Below are 20,713 nucleotides of genomic sequence, written 5' to 3' on the forward strand. Positions count from 1 at the left end.
AGGTCCTTCCTGTCTACTCTATCTAGGTCCCTCATAATTTTGTACACCTCAATTAAGCCACCCCTCAGCCTCCTCTGTTCGAAGGAAAACAACCCTGGCCTATCCAAAATAAAAACAAAAAGTGCTGGAAAATACTCAGCAGGTCTGGCAGAATCTGTGGAAACAGAAGCAAAGTTAACGTTTCAGGTCAGTGACCTTTCATCAGAACTGGCAAAGGTTAGAAATGTAACAGGTTTTAAGCAAATAAAGTGGGGTGGGGCAAAAGAGAATGAAAGGGAAGGTGTTGATGGGACATAGAGTCACAGAGAATAACTGACAAGGAGATCATGGAGTGTGTTAATAGTGTGGTGAAAGACAAAGCGTTATTGCAGAGAGGGTGTTAAATGACAGAATAACGATAGCTCTAGCCAAAAGCACAAACATAAAAAAAAAGAGTGGGCAGGCACATGGTAAAAATAAAATTGAATGATGAAAAAAACTAAAATAAGATGAAATAAAAATAAAAAGTAAAACTAAAAATAAAAAAGGCAGGCCTCGCCTATCCAATCTTTCCTCATAGCTGCAACTTTCAAGCCATGGCAACATTCTTGCAAATCTGTACTCTCTCCAGAGCAATTATGTCCTTCCCGTAATGTGGTGACCAGAACTGTATGCAATACTCCAGCTGTGGCCTAACCAGCGTTTTATACAGTTCCAGCGTTACATCCCTGTTTTTGTATTCAATACCTCGGCCAATAAAGGAAAGCAATCCATATGCCTTCTTCACCACTTTATCTACATGTCCTGCCACCTTCAGGGACCTGTGGACATGCACTCCAAGGTCTCTCACTTGTTTTACCCTTCTCAATATCCTCCTGTTTATTGTGTATTCTCAAGCTTTATTTGCCCTCCCCAAATGCATTACCTCACACTGCTCCAGATTGAATTCCATTTGCCACTTTTCCGCGCACTCGGCCAAACCATTGATATCGTTCTGGAGTCTACAGCTATCCTCTTCACTCTACATCCAGGGGTTTTGAGCTGCTATTTTTGCCTCTCTTTAAGCCAAGTTTCCATTGTAGCAATGATATCATGTTGCCATGTGTCTATCTGAGTCAATAAGGTCAAATCAGGATACTTGTATCCTGAACCAATATAATCCAGATCTAAATAGAGTTGCAAGCATAAGTTCTAATATTCCTTGTTTTTCATTTTAACATTTGAAGTACACAATTTGCAACTTTTTCAGTCTGCTTTCCCAAGATCTTACTTTTAGATTGTTTTGTTGCCCAGCTCTCTGAACATCGAGTACTGGACATGGCTGACAAATGCCATTTGCTAAACCTGTCTCACTCTCATTTCTGTACATTGCGCTGTTAGTTCAAATCTTTCCTAACTACACATAAGCAGTTTTATTTATCCAGATTGCTTTGACAGGTCAAAGCACTCATTGCAGTTAAGGATGAGAAAGGGGAAGTATGGCACTAGAATGAGCAAGGATGCAGGAAACAATGGAACTTGACATTTTGACTTGTGGTTTATGTATCAGCTACCACAGGCAAAGATAGTTTGAAGCTTCAGAGATTGGTTTGCACATATACTCTGATGAAGGGGTAACACCTATCACTGCATTTGGACTTATAGATCACAATATGCATCAACAGCAATGGGGAAGGAACACAATGGGTAGCAAAAAACAGAATCAATATGTAATATGGTACTGCATGTGCTTAGTCACCACTCATGTTTTTCCAAGCTGATTGACTGGTCCATTGCTACTAAAAACCTGCAATCAATAACAACAATGTCAAAATGCATCTACTACTAATATGAAGGATATGATGATGTTTGACATGCATACACATAGAAAAGTGAATCTAGATAACAATGTTTGACATCTCAATCAATACTTTCAATCAATCGAACCTTTTCATTAAGTTGCAGTGCCCTTCCATTTGAACTGTAATTTCTTGTCTGTCAGGCAGTAGAAATAATTAACTGCCTTTATTTTTGATTATTAATTTTTTAAACTAAATTTGTGCTTGTTTAATATAAATCTCTATATTGGAATAAAGTTAGATATGTGATTAAGATTCTTGTTGAATCAGATGAAATTCACAAAATTCTAACCTTAAGGCATCTATCAACTCAGTGTCAAAATAGATTTACAGAGTGAAACCTTTGACATTCTACAGTGGTGCACTAACTCACTGCACCACCAAGTGGGACAATGCAGGTTTAAATTTGTATTTGACACCAAGAGATGTTTTTGATTGGTAACATACAGCAATTGAATGCATGAGGTGCTTGATTCCCAGCAGCTCCAGGTAGTTCTTTGTTCTAGACAGTTAATATCTGTACAGTGATGAACATATGGAATGGACTGCTCAGAGAGACAGCAAATTCAAGATAGAGCTGGATGAGAAGTTTGATATTGAGATATGAAACATACTGTTGGTATATGATAGCTCCTCGATGCCGAGGCTGGCCAGATGGACCACTGTCCTATATATTCCAAAGCTCCTTGATATGGTCAGCACCAGGATCACCAGACCATCCTGGAATGTAAGGAAAACTGCAGGGAACTTCAATATGGCCTGCACTCACGTACCCCCTGCTGGATGGCTTCAGAAACAGGTTACCTGTCCATTCTTTCAAGGAATGGTATACACTGTGAAATGGGGTCTGGAACAGGGGAAGCAGAAGACCAAAACCAAAAGACAAGAAACAATAAATAAAAGGGAAGATAATATATAATAGCCAGTGAATAACAGCCTAATTTCACTACAACCTTTAGTCATTAGTTTCATGTGTACTGCTAACCTGATATATGGTTACACTCAAATTTTCCTGTCAACTTTTTCCATTAGAAAGTCTTATGTCCACATTTATAATGTAAACTCGCCACACTTTATTACACTTTCCCTCTAGTGGAGGCACTGCATTGCCACAGAAGCAGATCGTAAGTTGGAGGGTGCAATTACAGAGTGATCAGTTTATATAGGCAGCTTCCCTTATAAATATGAACATAAGAATTTATAATGGAGATGTAAAAATTAGGAAAGAAAGCATGGCTTTAAAATGTGGACAGAATTACATGCACATGTCTTGATCCCATAATTCACCATTGGCTAACCGGAAGAATGAAATTGGTCTTGACTCCCTGGGGACAATTTAGACTTTGTGTGATAACAACAAATATGATAGTGAATTGGCAGCCCGTTCAATGGGAATAAAAATTGGAGGAATGTAAAGGGAGCTGTTGACCCGCTGTCAGCCATTTTACACAATAGCACAAAGTCAAGATCCACCCCTCAATGTGCAACATCAAAGAAGAGCAAAATTGAACAATTAATAAAATAAAATTATAGGCAGACAGTATGTGTTTAAAAATAGGATTGAATTATTCCACCCTATAACTGTCCTTCATCTGAAGTCTATAGGGCGGCACAGTGGCACAGTGGTTAGCACTGTAGCCTCACAGCTCCAGCGACCCAGGTTCAATTCCAGGTACTGCCTGTGTGGAGTTTGCAAGTTCTCCCTGTGTCTGCGTGGGTTTTCTCCGGGTGCTCCGGTTTCCTCCCACAAGCCAAAAGACTTGCAGGTTGGTAGGTAAATTGGCCATTATAAATTGCCCCTAGTATAGGTAGGTGGTAGGGAAATATAGGGACAGGTGGGGATGTGGTAGGAATATGGGATTAGTGTAGGATTAGTATAAAATGGGTGGTTGATGGTCGGCATAGACTCAGTGGGCCGAAGGGCCTGTTTCAGTGCTGTATCTCTAAACTAAACTACACTTAGGTACCAGTCGTGGCTCAATCGTGGCACTCCCACTTGTGAATCAGATCATGGCAGTTCAAATCTCAATCCAGAAACTTGGCCAATTCAGTGCACTCCTCAGGGAGTGCTGTTTTGTCGGAGGTGCAGTCTTTCAGACGAGATGTTAAAGCAAGGCCCTCTCAGGTGAACATAAAATATGATAGTGAATTTGCAGCCCGTTCAATGGGAATACAAATCGGAGGGATGTCAAAATCGGAGAAATTGGGCTGAGTAGCATCATTTATTGGGCACACCAAGTGCCCCAAAAGCTTCAAAATGTTGTCCGCGGCTCATGTGTACATTTGTGGGGTGAATCCCGCCGGATGCCATATTGGTACAGGCATTGGTGTATTTGCAGTGAACGTCTGTTGGAAGTTTGCAGAACAGGAAGATCATGACATTAAACAGTGTGCAATGCTGATTTGATGCCAGCAGTGCCATTTTGGAGCTCAATGCTCCAGCTAACAGTCTCTCTTAACCTCACATAGCTGGACACACGATCAGCAGCAGGAATGACCGCCAACCAGCACTATTTAAAGACATCATCAATTACTTTCAGGTTAGTTGCTAGTTGACGTTTTCTGGTGTTGCTATGATTCTACATGTGTTTGATGCTTTCTATAGCTGTTTGAAGTTGCAAAAGTCTGCAGGGAGTGATATGGTAGGAATGTTTGCACAAACCAGTTGCTCCCAGTCATGGAATTACCCTTGAAATACAGCATGAATTGGAGAATGAAAAAAGGGCATGCAGAGGAAAACTAGCTGGTTGGCGGGGTGGGGGGGGGGGGGGGGGGTGGGGAGGGGGGGCAGCAGAGGAGAAGGGCGCTCAGCAGGAGGCCATATCCACCCAGGGTGTTCAGGGAACAATTCTCCGACCTGAACCTCAATGAGGAACAGTGTGTGTGATGTCTATGCTTCAGTAAGGACGCCCTCTTTGAAATCTGCCACCTGCTGCAGCCACACCTGCAACTGCAGAGCTGGACAAGGACAGCTGTTGAAGGTGACCATGGCTTTTGTGTTCTGGCTCCTTCCAGGCTGGAGCTGGAGATATTTTTTTCATAGGATGTGGGCATCGCTGGCAAGGCCAGCATTTGTTGTGCATCCTTAATTGTCCTCGACACCTGAATGGCTTGCTAGGCCATTTCAGAAGGCAGTTAAGAGTCAATCACATTGCTGTGGGTCTGCAGTCACATGTAGGCCAGACTGGGTAAGGACAGCAGATTTCCTTCCACTGTTGTGTACGCTAATAACATTTCATTCTCACTTGCCAGAGAGAAGCAGGCAAAGCAAGCACATGGTTTCACTAAGACAGCATGCTTCCTCGTGGTGAAGAGTGCCATTGACTGCAAGCACATTGCTTTGCAGGTACCACATGCCAACTCTGCCTTATGCTGGAATCAAAAAGGAATCCACTGCCTCAACATCCAACGATCGGCAGCAAATCATGCAGATCAATTGCCCAGTATCCCAACAGCAGTCATGATGTTTTTATTCTGTGGCAGCCTGCTGTGCCAACTGCATATTAGCTACCAAAGCTACAAGAGTTATCCACTGACAATATGACTGGTGACTTTGTTAAGCAAACCACGCACATGTGCGGAACTTACGTACAACGAAAGCCATGCTGCCACACGAAATGTGATCGAGCAGACCACTGGGGTGCTGAAACAATGTTTCTGCTGCCTGGACTGTTCTGGATGAGTCCTGCAGTATTCAGCAGAGCAGGTGTCAAGAAATGTGATGGTCTGCTGACTGCTGCACAACCACACCAATCCCTTGCCACTAGCTATACAGTGAGAACTGAGGAGTAGGAGTATGAGAAGGAGGAGGAAAAGAAGGAAGGAGGCAGGAGGCAACTTGGACAGCCCCTTTCTGCCTGGGCTGTCCAAGACGAGCTCATCTGAATGCAATACTATTAACTGCAAACCGAATTCCCCATTCACCAACAGTCTCTTACCTCCACTCTGTCACTGACTATCACAGGGTCCATTTGGCCACAATGCAAAATAAAAGCCTCCACAATATAACCATTTCAAAACAAGTTTATAAATGAAGTTATAGAATAGTTACAGCACAGTAGGAGGCCATTTGGCCTGTCATGTCTGTGTGATTCTCTGCAAGAGTGACTGAACTGGTCCCACTCCCCCGCCCTTTCCTGTAACCCTGCAACATTTTTCTCTTCCGATAATTATCCACTTCCCTTTTGAAAGCCATGATTGAATTCACCACATTCTCAGGCAGTGCATTCCAGATCTTAACCACACGCTGTGTTAAAAGGTCTTTTCCTCATGTTGCCTTTGGTTCTTTTTCCATTCACCTTAAATCATGCCATACTGCATACAAAAGTCAACTACTCATCCTTATGATTTCCCTTAATGCCTTTTATCTGTGTACCTTTGCCTGTCCTAGTGCTGCTACACAGTGTGAATCCAGTGGCTGCAGCATGGCTGGTGGAAGGCGGCTGACTTTCAATGGGGGGACTGCAGATGGTCTTGGAGGATCACCTCAAGCAGCTCTGGAACTAAAAGGCCCAGCTTTGGACTGCACCATCTCGGCATGGGAAGCAGCAGTCTGAGCCAGCTGGCTGACTGATGGGCACCGGCAGAGTGGCAGGGGTGGGAGTTCGAACGCCAACTTCCTGAGAGAGGATAGCAGGTTTATGCTCCATGCAGCCACTGCTACTCCCCTGGGGAGGCACCTCAGCAATCCTGGCAATCTGTTGGAAGCCTCTTTGCACACTGCAATCCAAAGCCCCATGATATCAACAGTCTGAACTTGCATGCCAAAAGCTGACCTTGCATGACAGCAGTCTGAGCTTCCACTGCAATACTCAGATGTTGGGTGGCTGCTGCTTCTGCTGCAATGGAAGCCACGACATAGGCCATCAGACGCTGCATCATGATTAAAGCCACAAGTGTGCAACTGAAGTTGGCCACCATTTCCTGTTGAACAGGATGGCCTCCAAGCTCTGCTCAAAGCCCTGTGCCAAGTTGGTGCTGGACTTTTCCATGCTCCTTGACATTGAACATAGGCTTGCTGGCAGGCTTTCCAATGCACCTAGTATTTTGTTGTGTATACCCATCAAGGGTCACTGACCCGAAACGTTAACTCTGCTTCTCTTTCCACAGATGCTGCCAGACCTGCTGAGTGGTTCCAGCATTTCTTGTTTTTATTGTTTTTATTTCAGATTTCCAGCATCCGCAGTATAAAGTTCTTCTGTCGCCTGCCCCTTCAACCAGTGTCTAACCTTGCCCTCGGACAAAATGGTGCCCTCAGTCTCCTTGCTCTCTACTCTGGCTGCAATCCACTCATACCTGGTGTTTCACCACATACAGATCTCTACTCTAATCTGTTCTCTAAGACATGTCCAGTGCCAGTATCTGAGCTGGTGGCTGCACCTGTGAAATCAATTAGTAGTGCTGTGTCTTCACCAAACTGTCTTCTTGGTGTTCCTCCACTACCTGGCTAGGTAGCACCTTTTGGGTATCTCAAAGGAAAAACACCCAAGGGTAAGGTTGTAGTGCAGGGAGAGGGAAAGTAAGGAGTGCATGCTTATACCAGCTGCAGCTTGTAAATCAGAAGAGAGTGTGGGATGAGGGGAAGTGGGATGCGAGGAGCAGGATTAGGTATGAGGATACGGTCATCTTTGGTGGGCAACCCAATAATGGTTAGCACTGTCTCCACTGTGAGGGTGAGGACATACAGGCAGCCTATCCCCCTACGGTTAGCCCCTGTTGCCTCTGGTTGCTCACCACCTTGTCCTGCAAGAGAGAGGGAAGTATGTCAGTGAGTTCGTGCAACCGGTTTTGCTGATGTGGCAGTTATCATTGAAGAGCTGGCAGTATGTGCAACCTATGAGATGTGGGTGTGAGACTTACAGCAGCACTCAGTGTGTAAGGGTATGGTGAAGCATATGAAGGTATGAGTACTGACTGATAGAGATTGTTGGTAGGTCAGTGATGGAGGTGTGGTGATTTGAGCAGTTGCTAAGGTTGGTGGCGCAGTTGGTAGGATATGGCATTTGAAGATGCATTCACTGAGCTTGACCACTTTTGTGAGGTCATGGAACTTATTGAGCACTGCATCTAGATTCCTGGCATTATTGCAAGTTGCACTGGAAGCTACATATATTAATACACGTTGCCCTGTTTTTTGCAGACAGAAAGAACATGTACAAACATTGTACCTTTTTCAGCCAAACAAAATAAGTGACAGATATTTGCTGGTTCATTCCTCAGGCAATGCTTTGACTAATCAGAGTCAAGCTGCCTGGTTTAAATTTCAAACAAAATTTGGCAGTTAACTGTCTGTCACCATAAACTGGTGCATTCTCCATGGCAACGCCTCTACCAATCAGAGTTCACTTACCAACCCATCAGCACTCTCTTCTCATACAGTATAAAGTTGTTGTTTTCCCTTACATTAGTGTTCTTGTGGATTGTCCTGATGAGTGCAAGACAAAAAGCTTCGACAACATGTCTCTATTTTCAGCAATACACAAAATCTACATATCTTAATAAAAATTTTACAGCTGTGTGTACTTCCTGTCGTACTATCTGAATTCTTACTATCATGTTTTTTCCACACATTTTGTGTCAACCTTTTTCATTATACATTTCTGTGACAACATTGATAATGGTTTTTACTTATGAAATTTAGCATGCTAATTGCACAGTGACCACCAGGTTTCCACACGTCATTCAAAATACTTTGGGAAATATTTTCAACCATCGTTTTTCAAAAATTGAAATTTCTAATGTCAAAATAATAAGAAATAATATTTCATGTCAATATGGTTAAATTTGTCTCGGATTTGTCTTTAAATCTTTTAATGTCTTTAATAAAGTTCTACTTGAAGGCCTCTGCCTCTTCCAAAACTTTAGGCTTGCACCTGATATTTTCAGCCACAGCTGTGACTCTGAGTTGAATTGTGCAGTCGAAGCATGTACTATGTATCTAATTTTCCAAGATGCATCTATATTGTAAAGTCAGCTGTCTTAATAGAATATCCTTTTTCTGCTTCTAGCATTTTCTACTAAAAGGTTTTCAAATTTATAGGAAGAAAAGCTACAGGATAAATTTCAAATTCTTTTCAGGACAAATTTATATTGTGGGCCTTACACATCTGCACAGCATTTCACAAGCAACACAGATTAACTCACTACCCCTCCTCTGGTAGGACAAGTTGGCTTACAATGACCTGGAGAGGACCCAAACTAGGTGAGTGCAACTAGTAACTTCCTGACTGTGGCTGAAGCTTACTGTTTTTCCCAAGAACATCACATCACCCACATGAAGAAGCAGCCTGGATGATAATTGGAGTGGGAAGTTTGTGGACTGTAGTCAATGGTGAGGCTGGAAACTGCGAATATAAACTTGCCATTTTCTCTTTCCTTACATACAGGCAGCATGGCAACCAGCTGTACACAGCACTGCCAATTATCTACTACTCCTTAACCTTTCCATGTCATACTGATTATTTTCCTTCTCACATTGGTCTAGGACTATGACTCAAACTGAAGAACTCGAAGAGGACAACCCTCCTGAAAAAGCATTAGTGTTTGATCCATCTTAGCATTCACGGCCTTTTGGGGAAAAGAGTTCCAAATTTCTTCTACCCTTTATGTGGGAAAATGTACTTTCACTGCTGAATGGTTTTCTCAGAACAACAGATGTCGTGGAATTCAATCCCCAACGCACTAATAAAAATCGCAGAATTCCATTTAATAAAGATATAAATTATTCAATTTTCTTGTCAACTCTGCTCTGTCACATTGCAATGACAAGCTATAGCCACTTGATGGCTTCATGAAGCAAATTTGTGAATTTGACTCCCCAAATACAATGCCATGAGAGATCAATTCGTAATGTTTCCAAATGTTACTTTCACAGCTTCCTGCTATTTGTGTAAGCAATTCTGATTTTGAAATTGGGAGCATATGGGCAAATATATTTTGATTATATTGCATAAATCAGTACTTATAATCACGAAGCTTCATCATGGTTTGCTTCAGACACATTGGATTGTTGATAAGTTTTGTAACAGGCATGTTTGCTATCAACAATAAACGTACAAGACACAAACTATTATATGAAAAGGTAAGAACAGGAAAGAACTCTCCCACAGAGAAACATCTTTTATTGCTGTCTTAGTGCCTTCAATAAAAATAGTTTCAGACAACTTTCCAAAAATGAATTTGAAAAAATATGAACAGGGATCCCAGCACCACTAATTAATTAAGTGACATAATGATGATGACGCCTAATACAATGATTGCAAAGCTTTCCATCTTCACGCCTCAACAGCTGACTGCCAATGTGATGTTGTTGCATTAGGTAGAAAATCTTCAAGCTCATTTCCTATAAATAGAAGTCGTCACCATTGTACCAGCAAATAAATGGCAGCCCTCGTGACCTGGATGTATCATTTAAAAAAAATGTTCTCAGACAAGTATGTGTCGCTATTTTTGTAAAAGCCATCAAGGCTAAAACGTGGAAATTTTTTACTGCAGCTGTACTGCTATCCCCACCCAAATGTGAAGTTCTGGCAATCTGCTGGGCACTTCATAAGGTTTGTATTGTACCATTTTAATGTTATGAGAAAGCAGTTACTATCACTATTCTCTGAGCATAGGTAAGAATGGTTGGGGGTGGGGAGGGTGGGGGTGGTAGTTCAGTGGGCAGAGGACAAGTGCTGGCCCACAGATTAACTCTGGTCTTGCAGGCTGTATTTTCACTATACAACTATATACCTTATTGGGTATGATGCCATAGTGGTAATGTTACTGGACTAGTAATCCAGAGGCCCTGACTAATGCTCAGGGGATACAAGTTTAAATCCCACCATGGCAGCTAGTGGAATTTAAATTCAAGTAATTAATTAATGTGAAATAAAAAAAATGCTAGTCTCAGTAATGGTGACCATGAAACTACTGGATTATTGTAAAAACCAATCTGGTTTACTAATGCCCTTCAGGGAAGAAAATCTGCCATCCTTACCTGGTCTGGACTATATGTGACTACAGACCCACAGTAATATGTTTGACTTTTATCTGCCCTCTGATACGGTCTAGCAAGCCACTCAGTTGTACCAATCTTATAGAGTCATAGAGAGATACAGCACTGAAACAGGCCCTTCGGCCCACCAAGTCTGTGCCGACCATCAACCACCCATTTATACTAATCCTACACTAATTCCATATTCCTACCACATCCCCACCTGTCCTTATATTTCCCTACCACCTACCTATACTAGGGGCAATTTATAATGGCCAATTTACCTATCAACCTGCAAGTCTTTGGCATGTGGGAGGAAACCGGAGCACCCGGAGGAAACCCACGCAGACACAGGGAGAACTTGCAAACTCCACACAGGTAGTACCCAGAATTGAACCCGGGTCGCTGGAGCTGTGAGGCTGCAGTGCTAACCACTGCGCCACTGTGCCGCCCCAATCAATCTAGGCACTGGAAACGCCAACAGCACATCCTTACTAACATCTGGAGACTTGTGCCAAAATTGTCCTACAGACTGCTTAAGCAACAGCCTGACATCGTCATCATATCACTCACCAAATCATAATTTACAGCCAAGGTCCCAGACTCCTCCATCACCAAAGGTGGCAGCACAGTGGTATACAGTTGGGAGGGAATTCCCTGGTTATCCTCAACATTGGCTCTGGACCGCAGGAAGTCTCATGGCATCTGGTTAAATATGGGCAAGGAAACTTCCTGCTGATTACCACCTACCTCCCTCAGCTGATGAATCAGTACTTCCTGTTGAACTGGCAGAAACACTGGGAGTAGTAAGGGCACAGAATGTACTCCAGATGGGGGACTTCAATGCCCATCACCAAGATTGGCTCGGTAGCACCACTACTGACTGAACTGGCCAAGTCCTCAAGGACATAGTTGCCAGACTGGGCCTGCAGTAGGTGGTGAGGAAAAAATCTGCTTGACCTCATCCTCACTAATCTACAGTCGCAGATGCATCTCTCCTTGACAGTATTAGTAGGAATGACCACCACACAGTCCTTGTGGAGACAAAGTCCCGACTTCACACTATGAATACCACCCATTATGTAGTGTGGCACGTCCACTGGGCTCAATGGGATAGATATGTAACAGATCTAGCAGCTCAAAACTGGCCATCGATGAGGGGCTGTGGGCCATAAGCAGCAGCAGAATTTTATTCAACCACAATCTGTAACCTCATGACCCGGCATATCCCTCACTCTACCATTACCATCAAGCTACAGGATCTAGCCTAGTTCAATGAGGAGTGCAGGAAGGCATGCCAGCAGCAGCACCAGACACGCTTAAAAATGAGGTTCCAACCTGGTGAAGCTACAACACAGGACTACATGCATGCTAAACCGTGGAAGCAGAACGCAATCCCAAAATTAACGCAGTCTTGCTACATCCAGTCATGAATGGTGGTGGACAATTAAACAAATAACTGGAGGAGGTGGCTCCACAAACATCCACATTCTCAATGATGGGGGAGCCCAGAATGTCAGTGCAAAAGACAAGGCTGAAGCATTTGCACTTTGCAACCCTCTTCAGCCAGACTTGCTGAATGGATGATCCACCTCAGTCTTCACCTGAGGTCCCCAGCATCACAGATGCCAGTCTTCAGCCATTTCAATTCACTCCAGGTGATATCAAGAAATAGAAATAAATAGGAGCAGGAGTAGGCCATTCGGCCCTTCGAGCCTACACCACCATTCAATATGATCATAGCTGATCATCCAAACTCAGTACCCTGTTCCTGCTTTCTCCCCGTATCCCTTGATCCCTTTAGCCCTAAGAACTATATCTAACTCTTTCTTGAATATATTTAATGATTTGACCTCAACTGCTTTCTGTGGTAGAGAATTTCACAGGTTCCCCACTTACTGGGTGAAGAAATCCCTCGTCTCAGTCCTAAATGGCTTACTCCTTATCCTTAGACTGTGACCCCTGGTCCTGGACTCCCCCGCCACGAGAAACATCCTTCCTGCATCTAGTCTGTCCAGTCCAGTTAGAATTTTGTAGGTTTCTATGGGATCCCCTCTCATTCTTCTAAACTCTAGCGAATACAAGCCTAATCGACCCAATCTCTCCTCCTACGTCAGTCCCGCCATCCCAGGAATCAGTCTGGTGAACTTCGCTGCACTCCCTCCATAGCAAGAACATCCTTCCTCAGATAAGGAGACCAAAACTGCACACAATACTCCAGATGTGGTCTCACCAAGGCCTTGTATAATTGCAGCAAGACATCCTTGTTCCTGTACTTGAATCCTCTTGCTATGAAGGTCAACATACCATTTGCTTTCTTAAATGCCTGCTGCACCTGCATGTTTACTTTCAGCGACTGGTGCGCAAGGACACCCAGGTCTCGCTGTACCTCCCCTTTCCCAATCTATCGCCATTCAGATAATAATCTGCCTTTCTGTTTTTGCCACCAAAGTGGATAACTTCACATTTATCCACATTATACTGCATCTGCCATGTATTTGCCCACTCACTCAACCTGTCCAAATCACCCTGGAGCTTCTCTGCATCCTCCTCACAGCTCACACTCCCACCCAACTTTGTGTCATCTGCAAACTTGGATATAGTATATTTAATTCCTTCACCTATATCATTAATATATATTGTGAATAGCTGGGGTCCTAGCATTGATCCCTACGGTACCCCACTAGTCACTGCCTGCCACTCGGCTTTCCCGTTTATTCCTACTCTTTGTTTCCTGTCTGCCAACCAGTTCTCTATCCATGTCAGTACCTTACCCCCAATCCCATGTGCTTTAATTTTGCATGCTAATCTCTTATGTGGGACCTTATCGAAAGCCTTCTGAAAGTCCAAATACACCACATCCACTGGTTCTCCCTTATCTATTCTACCAGTTAGATCCTCAAAAAATTCCAGTAGATTTATCAAGCATGATTTCCCTTCCGTAAATCCATGTTGACTTTGTCCGATCCCGTCATTGTTTTCCAAGTGCTCTGCTATTACATCTTTTATAATGGACTTTAGCATTTTCTCCACTACTGATGTCAGGCTAACCTGTCTATAATTCCCTGTTTTCTCTCTACCTCCTTTTTTAAATAGTGGGGCTACATCAGCTACCCTCCAATCGGTTGGAACTGTTCCAGAGGCAACAGATTTTTGAAAAATGACCAACAATGCATCTACTATTTCTAGGGCCACTTCCTTAAGTACTCTGGGATGTAGATTATCAGGTCCTGGGCATTAATTGGCCTTTAATCCCATCTATTTCCCTAACACCATTTCCCTATTAATACAGATTTTATACAGTTCCTCCTTCTCACTAGACCCTACGTTTCCCAACATTTCTGGGAGGTAATTTGTGTCCTCCTTTGTGAAGACAGAACCAAAGTATGTATTTAATTGGTCTGCCATTTCTTTGTTCCCCATAATAAATTCCCCTGTTTCTGACTGTAAGGGACCCACATTTGTCTTTACTAATCTTTTTCTCTTCACATATCTATAGAAGCTTTTACAGTCAATTTTTATGATCTCTGCAAGCTTACTTTCATACTCTATTTTCCCCTTCTTAATCAATCCCTTTGTCCTCCTCTGCTGAATTCTAAACTGCTCCCAATCCTCAGGTTTTCTGCTTGTTCTGGCCATTTTATATTTCTCCTCCTTGGATCTAATACTATCCCTAATTTCTTTTGTAAGCCACGGTTGAGCCACCCTTCCTGTTTTATTTTTGTGTCAGACAGGAATGAATAATTGTTGTAATTCATCCATGCACTCTTTAAATGCTAGCCAATGCCTTTCCACTGTCAACCCTTTAAGTAACATTCCCCAATCTATCATAGCCAACTCACGCCTCACACCTTCATAGTTTCCTTTATTTAGATTCAGGACCCTATTCTCGGAATCAACTCTCTCACTCTCCATCTCAATGAAGAATTCTATCATGTTATGGTCGCTCTTCCCCAAGGGATCCCACACAACAAGATTGTTAACTAATCCTTTCTCATTACACAATACCTAGTCTAAGGTGCCCTGCTCTCTAGCTGGTTCCTCAATGTATTGGTTCAAAAAACCATCATGTATGCACTCCATGAATTCCTCCTCTACAGTATTATTGCTAATTTGGTTTGCCCAATCTATATGCAGATTAAAATCACCCATAATTACAGTTGCACCCTTATTGCATGTGTCTCTAATTTCCTGTTTAATGCCATCCTCTACATCCTTTACATTTGGGGGTCTATATACAACCCCCACCAACCCTCTTGGTATTTCTTAGGTCCACCCTTACAGATTCCACATCAGGATTCTCTGAGCTAATATCCTTCCTCACTATTGTATTGATTTCCTCCTTTACTAACAACGCTACTCCACCTCTTTTCCCTTTTTGCCTGTCCTTCCTAAATATTGAATACGCTTGGATGTTCAGTTCCCATCCTTGGTCACCCTGCAGCCATGTCTCCATAATCGCAACTATATCATATCCATTTACATCTATTTGCGCAGTTAATTCACCTACCTTATTGCGAATACTCTGCGCATTGAGACACAATGCCTTTAGGCTTGTCTTTTTAACATTCTTAGACATCTGAGCATTATTTCACACTATGGCCATATTTGTTTCTTGCCCTTGATCTCTATGCCTTCCACTTTTGCCTTTTTGTTTCCTGTCTTTCGTTTCTATCCTTGTTTCCTCCTCCTCAGTCTCCCGCTCAGGTTCCCATCCCCCTGCCATTCTAGTTTAAATCCTCCCCAACAGCACTAGCAAATCTCCCTGAAAGGACATCAGTTGTGGTCCTGTCTGGGTGTAACCCGTCCCGCTTGTACAGGTCCCACCTTCCCCAGGACCGGTCCCGATGTCCCAGGAATCTAAATCCCTCCCTCCTGCACCATTTCTCCAGCCATGCATTCATCTGGTCTACTCTTCTGTTCCTATACTCATTAACACATGACACAAGAAGTACTCCTGAGATTACTACCTTTGAGGTCCTACTTTTTAATTTAGCTCCTAACTCCTTAAACTCATCTTGCAGGACCTCATCCCTTTTTCTACCTATGTCGTTGGTACCGACATGTACCACGACCACTGGCTGTTCACCCTCCCCCTTAACAATGTCCTGCAACCGCTCCGAGACATCCTTGACCCTAGCACCAGGGAGGCAACATTCCATCTTGTAGTCTCGTTTGCGGCCACAAAAATGTCTGTCTGTTCCCCTTTCAATTGAATCTCCTATCACTATGGCTCTCCCAGTCTTCCCCCCCCACCAGTGCTGTGCAGCAGAGCCATTCATGGTGCCACAAACTTGGCTGTTGCTGCTTTCCCCTGGGAGGCCATCCCCCCACAGTGTCCAAAGCGGTATATCTGTTTGAAAGGGGGATGGCCACAGGGGACTCCTGCACTACCTGCCTGCACCTACTACTCTGCCTGGTGGTCACCCATCCCTTTTCAGCCTGTGCAGCCATTACCTGCGGTGTGACCACCTTGCTAAACGTGCTATCCATGATGTCCTCAGCATCGCGGATGCTCCACAGCGAATCCTCCACAGCGAATCCACCCGCCACTCCAGCTCCATAATGCGGGTAGCCAGTAGCTGCAGATGGATACACTTCCTGCACACATGGTCGTCAGGGACACTGGAAGCGTCCCTGATTTCCCACATGGCACAGGAGGAACAGATGACTGGGCTGAGCTCTCCTGTCATGACTTACCTTTGGATTACTTAGTTACTCCCTTTAAAAAATACTAATTACACTAGGGGCCTTTTCTAGTCCAAAGACTATCCACTACAATCTAAATTCCTAAATAAATTACAGTAATTTAAAAAAAACACACTTTAGTGGTACTCACCTTATCACTTATCCGGTAGATTTTGAGTTTTTTTTTCAAAAAAACTTACCCTTTTTTTAAGCTATTTAAATACATTAACAGCTGTTACTTACCCAACCAATCACCTTGCAGATTTCCCATGATGTCACTAAGTGTTTTTTTCCTCCTTCGAATCTCAGCACGTACTGGCACAGAGAGAGAGAGAGAGAGACGGAGCCTGCCGCTGCTCCGGTCTCCAGGTAAGGAAGGGCCTCGAGCCCCACTCTCTGCTTTTCAAGTCCCGCTCCGGATCAGCCTCCTCCCAGGTCCGCCTGCTGTCGTTCCGGTCACCAGGTAAGTTAGGGCCTCGAGCCCTGCTCTCTGCTTTTCAGGTCCTGCTCAGGATGCAATTCCTCCCAGGGTCCGCCAGCTGCGGTCTCCAGGTAAGGCACTGAAGGCACTGGATACTGCAAAAGCTATTGGTCCTGACAACATCCAATAGTACTGAAGTCTGGTGCTCCAGAACCAGCTGCACCCCTAGCCAAGCTGTTCCAGTACAGCTACAACACTGGCATCTACACAACAATGTGGAAAATTGCCCAGGCACATCCTGTCTACAAAAAGCAGGACAAATGCAATCCAACCAATTATCACCCTGTCAGTCTACTCTCGATCATCATCTAACTGATGGAACATGTCATCGACAGTGCTATCAAGCAGCACTTACACACCGATAACCTCCTCACTGATGCTCAGTTCGTGTTCCGCCAGGGCCACTCAGCTCCTGACCTTATTACAGCCTTGGTCCAAACATGGACAAAAGAACTGAACTCAAGAGGTGAAGTGAGGTGAGAGTGACTGCCCTTGACATTAAAGCAGCATTTGACCAAGTGTGGCATCAACAAGCCCTAGCAAAATTGAAGTCAATGGGAATCAGGGGCAAAACTCTCTTCTGGTTGGAGTCATACCGAATACAAAGGAAGTCAGTTGTGGTTGTTGGAGGCCAAACATCTCAGCCCCAGGAAATCAAAGCAGGAGCTCCTCAGGGTAGTGTATGAGGCATCTTCAGAGGTATGAAACATCTTCAGCTGCTTCATGTATGACCTTCCCTCTATCATAAGGTCAGAAGTAGTGATGTTCGCTGATGATTTGACCATGTTCAGTACCACGCGACTCCTCAGATACTGAAGCAGTCTGTGTTCACATGCAGTAAGACCTGGATAATGTTCTGGCTTAGGTTGATAAGTGGAAAGTAACATTCATGCCACACAAGAGAGAATCTAACCTTGACATTCAATGGCACTACCAGCGCTGAATCTCCCATCATCAACATTCTGGGGGTTACCATTGACCAGAAACTGAACTGGACGAGCCATATAAATATTGTAGCTGCAAGAGCAGGTCAGAGACTGGGAATTCTGTGCCAAGTAACTCATCTCCAGACTTCCCAAAGCCTGGCCACTATCGACAAGGCACAAGTCAGGAGTGTGATGGAATACTCTATACTTTCCTGGATGAGTGCAGCTCCAACAATACTCAAGAAGCTCAACAACATCCAGAACAAAGCAACCACTTGATCAGCACTCCATCCACCACTTTAACATTCTCTCCCTCCACCGAGTGGCATAGCGCATAGTGGCAGCAGTGTGCACCATCTACAAGATGCACTGCAACAATTTGCCAAGTCTCCTTTGACGTCACCTTCCAAACCTGAGACGTAGAAGAACAAGGGCAGCAAATGCATAGAAACACCATCACCTGTAAGTTCCCTTCCAAGGCACCCTGACTGGGAACTATATCGCCGTTCCTTCACTGTTACTGGGTCAAAATCCTGTATCTCCCTTCCTAACAGCACTGTGGGTGTACCCGCACCAGATGGACTGCAACGATTCAAGTAGGCAGCTCACCACCACCTTCTCAAGGGCAATTAGGGATGGGTAACTGTCATGCCAGGCGCCCTGCTGCTAAGAATGAGGCAAATTAATTTTGTCATGAACAGTGGTTAGCACCGCAGCCTCACAGCTCCAGCAGCCCGGGTTCAATTCTGGGTACTGCCTGTGTGGAGTTTGCAAGTTCTCCCTGTGTCTGCGTGGGTTTCCTCCGGGTGCTCCGGTTTCCTCCCACATGCCAAAGACTTGCAGGTTGATAGGTAAATTGGCCATTATAAATTGTCCCTAGTATAGGTAGGTGGGAGGGAAATATAAGGGCAGGTGGGGATGTGGTAGGAATATGGACTTAGTGTAGGATTAGTATATAAATGGGTGGTTGATGGTCGGCACAGACTCGGTGGGCCGAAGGGCCTGTTTCAGTGCTGTATCTCTAAACTAAACTAAACATTGATTTTAGACTGTTACTGGAGTGAGGGGAGGATTTGTTGAACAGATCAGCCGTGGCTGGAAAAGACATTTGCATATTAACAGACAGTGTTTGGAAGGGCAAAGCAGCCATTCCCTGACATTCAATGCACAATGGACCTTTAATCACCAGACGTTGAAGGTGGGGGAGCTCGCATTCCAGGCTGACAGCTCGGATGGCCAAATACACAAACGGACATGGTCAATCCAGCCAGTCACATGACTAACCTGTTGGGCAACCTGAGTTTTTTGAATTTGTACTAACAGTTTAAGCAGAGAAGTCTGTTTGCTCCTGGACTGAGAAAATCTCTCTCCTGTCTGCTCCCATCTCTCTCTCACAAGCCTCTGAATCCACTGAAGACACATGAACACCAAGAGAGAAAAGTCTCCTACAGCGAACAAGGTTTAAGAAGAATACTGGGCCCCAACGAAAAGCAAGATCTACCTACAATCAAGGACTCTGCAGTGAGCTCGAAGACCCATAACAAAAACACTTCAGATATTGCCTCAAACTTTTCCACTTTATTTTTCTTCTGCTCTTTTCTGTCTCTATTTGCATGTGTGTATCGTGAATGCATGATAGCGTGGGCACGTCATGTATCTGTAGACATCAACCGAATTAGAGTTTAAGTTTAATAAATTTCAACTTTTCTTCTTTAAAGCTAAGAAATCTGTTTCTGCACATTTCTTTGCCAAATAATTAGAAAGTGGTGAACAAGGATTCACCAAGGGGTAGCTCAAAACACGGTGTGTTTAAAATTAAACCCTGTTACAGTAATACCAGGTGAAAGCTGAGAGGGACCCCGAGGCACCTTTCTCACCTGATCATAACAGAAATTTGGGGGCTAGTGTCCCGAATTTTACCCACAAATGAGAGAAATTGGAAGTGGGAAGCCAAACTGTTCCCAATCAAAAAGAGCAAGATTTCAATACAGGTTTTCTTGTGGTTGTGTATGATTGAATACTAACATGTCTGCAACTGAAGCTAGTGGCTTCCCAAGCCAGGGTGAAGTAACTTGGGATAAGTTAAAAGCGCAGTCTATGGAGGAGCTGAGAAAAATGGCTGAGCAGTGTGGGATCACAATGCATGGCAAGGCTCGGAAGTCTGAACTCCGAAGACTAGTGGCCAACCATTTTTCCCTTGAATCTGAAGAAGCAGAAACAGGGTTAGAAGTAGACTCTGACAGGGTATTGTTATCAAAGATACAATTAAAATAAAGGAAACGTGAATTAGAAGACAGGGAAACAGAAAGAGCAAGAGAGAGGCAGGAAAGGGAGAAAGAGAGAGCCTTCCAGAAGGAACGTGAAGAAAATGAAAGGCAGGAGAGGGACAGAGAAAGAATATTCCGGAAGGAATGTGAAGAAAGAGAGCTGAAGTGGCTCGTGTTAACTAGGGGGTGACAGAGCAACCCCGGTGAAAGCATGGCCAATATGGAGGAGCAGAATTCAGGGCTGGGTACAGAATTGTTAAAATTAGCTCAACTAATTCCAAAATTCAATTTAGGAGGATGTGGAAGCATTTTTGTGTCCTTTGAGAAACTGGCAAGGCAGTTAAAGTGGCCAACTGAGATCTGGCCTCTTTTACTACAAAGCAAGCTAACCGGAAAAGCCCATAAGGTTTATTCCCTGTTGCCAGATGAGAGTTCATCAAATTATGAACTGACAAAAAGTGCTATCCTTGGGGCATATGAATTAGTGCCCAATGCCTATTGCCAAAAGTTTAGAACCCTCAAGTAGCAAGCTAATCAAATTTATCTGGAGTTTGAAA

The 20,713-nt window shown here is 43.9% G+C and overlaps 1 protein-coding gene across 1 annotated transcript in view; it reads right to left on the reverse strand.

The window, feature by feature from the left end:
- Positions 1-20,713, reverse strand: part of LOC137378589 (uncharacterized) — a 639,386-nt gene that overhangs the window by 223,794 nt on the left and 394,879 nt on the right. The window lies entirely within an intron of this gene.

Source organism: Heterodontus francisci, chromosome 17 (genome assembly GCF_036365525.1).
Source record: "Heterodontus francisci isolate sHetFra1 chromosome 17, sHetFra1.hap1, whole genome shotgun sequence".
Classification (NCBI taxonomy): domain Eukaryota; kingdom Metazoa; phylum Chordata; class Chondrichthyes; order Heterodontiformes; family Heterodontidae; genus Heterodontus; species Heterodontus francisci.